The following is a 6000-nucleotide window of genomic DNA, read 5'->3' as shown; positions in this document are numbered from 1 at the left end:
CGCGTATCGCAAAAAAAAAAAAAAAAAAAAAAAGCAAAAAATCGACCCAGGCACCCCAACGCAGTCTGTTTTGGTCAGTCATGTCCTCCACATTACTCAATGTCTGGAAGGAGGTGCAGCCGCTCCATCAGGCAGAGAACTTGAGGATGGCACCCTCTCTCTATCACTCAACTTCCAACCTATGGGAACATGTTGCCATTTACATATGCCCAGTTCAGTGGAATTCACAGATTGCAATGTCTGATTCAAACTAAATTAACCTGCCTTAGAAAAGGACAAGTGGCCTAAAAAGATTTCTGCCAAGAAACGGCAAGAAAATAGACACACTTCCCCTGATCCTAGGCCACGATTTCATCTGACATTTCAGGAAGGGGAAGCAAGCGTTGTGTGTTGAATGCTCCAGCAGAGATTTCCAAAAGTGAAATCTCTTTTCATGAGGATAAGGGTGAAGTTTAAACAGTCGTTAAGGAAGTAATTTTTTTGGAAGGACTATAGTATGAGAGAGAATTTAGAGATAACGTTGAAAAGTGTTCCTATTGTTTATATGATGTTATTGCTGAAAACCTTGTGTGTTCCCAAGATCTTTCATATCCACCCTTCAAAGAAAACAGAAAGGAATTTTTAACTGGCTTAAAAACCTTCCAAATGAAGAGTTTGAGTGAGTGTTAAAATCCATTTGGTGAAAGTATTAAAATGCAACATATTCCAATTTCTTTGCAGGAGGAACTGATTGACATGAGAGAAGATGGAAATTTGAAAGTCAATTTTGAACAGAACCTTTGCATAATTGGTGGATGGCATTGAAAACTGAAAAATGAATGTCATGGTTTAATGAGCAGAGCCCACAATGCACCTCATCCGTCTGGATCTAGATATTTTCACAAGGCCTACTTTTCAGCTGTGACAGCCTTTAAAACTGAATATTGAAATAAACCGCACAGTACCAGACATTCAAGTCACTGTGTGAAACCAGGATCTTCAAAAGTAAAGAAGGATATTCGATGGTGTCGCTCTCGTTATGAGAGCAAAAAGGGATTTTAGGCCATTATGAAATGAAATGCCATAAAAATTTCTTTAAAACAGTTTTTTATTACCTCTTTCATTTCTAGTTATATAGTTTTATAATGTGTGCAAAATAATAATATACATAATGTCTAGTTTACTCATATATTATAGTGTACCTAATATTTTATAATATATATACTTTTATAATGTACATGCTGTTGTATATTTACGTATATAGTTCATGGTTATGATTTATTAGGTTCTATGTATATAATTTATAAACAAATAGGTATCAGGGATGCCTGCTCAACATTTTTTACTGATGATATATGAACAATAAAGTTTGAGTTCAGGGTGATGGAAATGCCCAAGGAGCCCCTCCAGCTCTGGCATTGGAGGCCACGTGGAGAACACTCTGCTCTGAGTGGGGACATTCATAACAGAGATGGCCCTAGATTGGGCCTCACCTGGCATACAGGTGGAGGTTCAGGCATGCACATTTTATAGCTAAGGAGTCACAAGTACAAAAGGGTAAGACATGAGGAAGGCTTCACCTCGCAAGGACAGCCCCATCATAAAGACCAAAATCCCCTCCCCAGGGATAAGAAAGACCACAGTCTTCCCCTTCTCATCCCTCCCACTGCAGCAGAAGGAAAACAAGACTTTCCTTCTGCTCAGGGGCTCTGAGAGGGTAACTGTCTTTCCTGGAGCATCACAGCAAATTGGCAATGGAGACTAAGTGTAAAGGCAACCATCCAGAGTGCTAGGTATGGCCTTTTACCTTCTCTGCTCTCTCTGGGCCTTGATGCAGAGCCTGGTGTTTAGTTACCAAAGTTCTCACTCTTGTCTCTGTTGGGAAGCCCTTCCTGCTCTTCATTTCAGTCTTGCATGCTGCAAATAAAGCCTAGAATGTTCAGGAGGTTAACCAGTTCAGTCTTCTGCCCCATTGTAGCAAAGAATATCCCTCTCCAATCTTTGGCATCTGTCTTAACCCCAGAGAAGGGAGTCCCAGAGAAAAGTAAGGTCTGCACCTCTGCTACCCTCTCAAGGGGCTCAGCAGCTCCCTGAAGCAAGACGATCTTTCTCTGGCTCAAAGATGTTCACATCGCTCCCTCCCCACTCCTGCTCTGCTTAAAAGCATCCCTGTGTCTCCATCGCCCACAGCAGAAAAGCCAGGCTGCTTAGGCTGACCTCCATGCCCTTGACCCCCTAGGTCAGCCCACCTGCATCACTCACCAGCAAGAAACAGAAGCCACACTCGCTAATTTAAGCAGAAAGGAATTTCATGCATGTAATTCTATGCTGACAAAATCACCAGAAGGGCTAAAGGAACAGGCTGCAGGAATGGCTCCCAGAAAAACATGGGACGCACCTTGCGAAACACCTCCTCTGACACCATCAGGAAGGTAAAAAATCAGGAGCCGCCCAGGGTCTGTTGGCTTCAAGAAGCATCACCTAACTGATTCAGGGGTCAGGAGGCCATTTCAGCAACAGCTTCTCCATACCCACAAAACTGGACACTGGATGCTAGAAGGCAGCCGCCCCCCAAAATCAGTGTCTCCACAACCAGGCTGAGCAACAAGCCATGTTCCCAAGTCCGTTCGAGTGACAGAACCTGTTGCCTAATCAAAACTCTAGCAGCAACAGAGTCTGAGGAACGCAGTGGTCAGGGTCCAGCTTCTCCAGCTAAGGAAGGCTCGCTAGGAGAAGAGTGGGTGGAGGCCGATGCTATATACACACTGTCTCTCCAGATTCTTCTCCCAGCATTCTTCCCACCCTCACCCTGACTTCCAGCTACAGAGAACACTCCAATGGTCCTGGGAGCACCCCAGGCTCCTTCTCACCTCTCTGACTTTGCCCAGGCGGGTCACCATACCCCTCCACTTTGAATGTGCTCTGAGTCTGAGATGCTTTCTCTGGTGCCAGGAGACAGGGGTTACTATAGCCCAAAGCTGTGCAACAGAAATATAATCAACATGTAATTTTAAACTTTCTAGTAGCCACATGTTGAATAATGGCCACCCACAAAGTATCAAGTCTTAACTCCTGAAAGTTTCTAATGTTACCTTATTTGGAAAAAGGATCTTTGCAGATGTAATTAAGTTAAGGATTTCATGGTAAGATTACCCTGGATTATCTAAGGGAGCCCTAAATGTCATCATATGGTCTTCATAAGACGGAGGTAAAAGATAACACAGACAGGGGAGAAAGCAAAGTAAAGACAAGGCAGAGATTGGAGCAACATGGCCACAAGCCCAGGAATTCCAGGGCAGACACCAGAAGGTGGAAGAGGCAAGGGACAGATTCTTCCCAACAACCCAATTTCAGGTTTCTAGGCTCCAGCCTGCAAATGAATATATTTTTGATGTTTTAAACCACCAGGTTTGTGGCAATTTGTTATAGCAGCCTCAGGAAACTAATAAAACACATCTCAAATAGTGAAAAGAAGCAGGTGAAATTAATTTTAATAGTATATTTTATTTAACCCAATATCTATAAAATATTATCAACGTGTTATCAATATAAAAAGCATCAATGAGATATTTACATTCTTTTTTTCATACTAAGTCTTTGAAATCTGAATCGTGTTTCACGCCTAGGACACGTTTCAGTTTGGACCAGCCACATCAAAAGGGCTGAATAGCCACATGTGACTAATGGCTACCAGAGAGGACCAAGCATTTCCCCTCCTTTGTAGGATTTGGGGAGCACCAGCCTGGGATTTGGGGACTTATTTGCCTATGAGTCATCCTCTCCCATAGACAGCATGCTCCTTGGGAGCAGGAACCTTGTCCCATTCATCTTGGTATCCCAGTGCCTAAACATAAGAACATTCAATGAATGTATTTTGAATGAATGTGTAACAGATTCTCTACAAGAAAAAAAGCCTGTCAGAAACTACATTTTTTGTTTGTTTGTTTGATTTTCCCTCTTCCTTAGGAGTGAGAGGAGTTCAGGATCCCTCAAATATAGGCTTGGAATCTCTTCTCTTGGAAGGGTAGATGTAGACCAAGTTGCCCCCAGCAGCCAGGAAAATGCTATATGTTGAAGTTGGAAAGAAATGCTGTGAATAGGCCTGTGTCTATTAAAGAAGTTGAATCTATAATTAATAATCTTCCAAAACTGAAAGCATAAGGCCCCAATGGGTTTACTGGTGAATTCTACCAAACATTTAAGGAAGAAATTATCCCAATTCTGTACAACCTCCTTCAGAAGCTAGAAACAGAGAGAATACTCTAACTCATTCTATGAGGCCAACATCACTCGAATACCACAACCAGACAAAGACATTACAAGAAAACCACAGATCAATCTCTCTCATAAGCATCGATGCAAACATCCTCAACAAAATATTAGCAAATTGAGCCCAACAATGTATAAAAAATTATACAACACAACCAAGTGGGATGTATTCCAGGTATGCAAGCTTGGTTCAATATTCAAAAATCAATTAATGTACTCCATCACATCAACAAGCAAAAGAGGGGAAAAAATCACACACTCATATCCATAGATGCAGAAAGAAATTCTGTCCCACCCCTTGGGAGGCTGATCATGTCGAGAGGAGGTGGGGGGAAGGTAGGGGGAGCAGAGGGAGGTGGGGGTTGAGGCAGAGGCAGGGGGGGTGAGTGGGCGGGGTCTGTGAGGTGACTGAGGCTGGAATCAGTGTTCCCGGGACTGGCTTAAGGTGAAGGAAGCAGCCGAATGTGAACCAAAAGAGTCAAACCTGCCAAGAAAGACTGTAACGCTCAGGCACAGGGTGATAAGCCTGGGGCTCCCAGACCTGAAGAACTGCAAAAACTGGCCTCAGTGTCAGCCCCCAGGAAGGCAGCCAGGGCCAACACCAGGACCACTCCAATCCTGGCCCGACACTTTCACCCCCTGTAACCTGCCGCTTCCACCTTAGAATCTCAGCAGCTGGCTGCCCATGAATAAGGCTGCTGTGGGCAGTGCACCCTGTTTTGCAGCTGCATCCACCCCAAGGAAAGGGCACCATTTTCTTCATTCAAAGACACAACTGCTCACCAGGCTATGGGCCGGCTGGGCTGCGTGAACGCCCAGAGACGCCTTTTCACAACTTTGCACAGTTGTGTCCCCTCGCCTCCCGTGACGCAAGCTCATGTGGCCTCCATGAAGCCACAGAACATCAAAAACTTTAAGGTCAGAAGCCTTACCACTGAGCATTATGGGGGCACTGGGCAGCCCACCCACCCCTGAGATTAGTCACTTCGGAAGTCACCATGAGTCCCTGGGCTGGAGACTTTGCTGGCTTCCTAGCTTCAGACCAACCTGCCCAGATGCGGCTCAGCTCTACCAGCAGCGGCCCTCCCCCACAACGGCTGGATGCCCCCTCAGAATACTCTGGGACCCCTGGCACAGAACAGGGAGGGATTGGAGCCAGGGAGGGGGAATGCCTGGACTTTTGGACTTCCTGCCATCACTACCACATGGAACTTCCACAATACCGTGCAGAGGGATAGTCCATGAGTGAATGAATGAAGTCCAGCAAGGCTTTGAGTCCCTTCTCAAAGCCCTCAGAGCCTCCTCCCCTTGAGTTAGAAGCCTATTCCCAGGCTAAGAAGAAAAGACAATATCTGTGCCCCGCCTGAATTCCAACGGTGCCTGCCACAGTGACCCAGCCCAGAGAGCACAGGAGGGGCCTTTGGGAAGAGTCTCCTGTCCCTTGGCATCCTGCTCCCCCAAGGTCAAGGCTTCACTCTCTGCTAGCCCTGCCAACCCCCCGGTTCCTCCCCTGGTTGGCACTGGGTGAAGGGAATGCCTACAGTACACCTTGGTCCTAACAAGCCCTGTCCAAGCAGGGGTTCCCCTGAGCACGTGGTTCCCACGGAGGGGATGAGCAGCAGGAAGCTTGGGACCCCCACACACACGCACACACCCTGCCCCAGTGCCCACCAGGGCCAGGCCGCCCCCCAGTGCTTCCCTTCCCCGCCCATGCCAGCCCCACCTGAGCGGTCTAGACCTGCAGGTGGGGCC

This window comes from Hyperoodon ampullatus (assembly GCF_949752795.1).
Source record: "Hyperoodon ampullatus genome assembly, chromosome: 19".
NCBI classification, from domain to species: domain Eukaryota; kingdom Metazoa; phylum Chordata; class Mammalia; order Artiodactyla; family Ziphiidae; genus Hyperoodon; species Hyperoodon ampullatus.
This window is presented reverse-complemented; position numbering follows the sequence as displayed.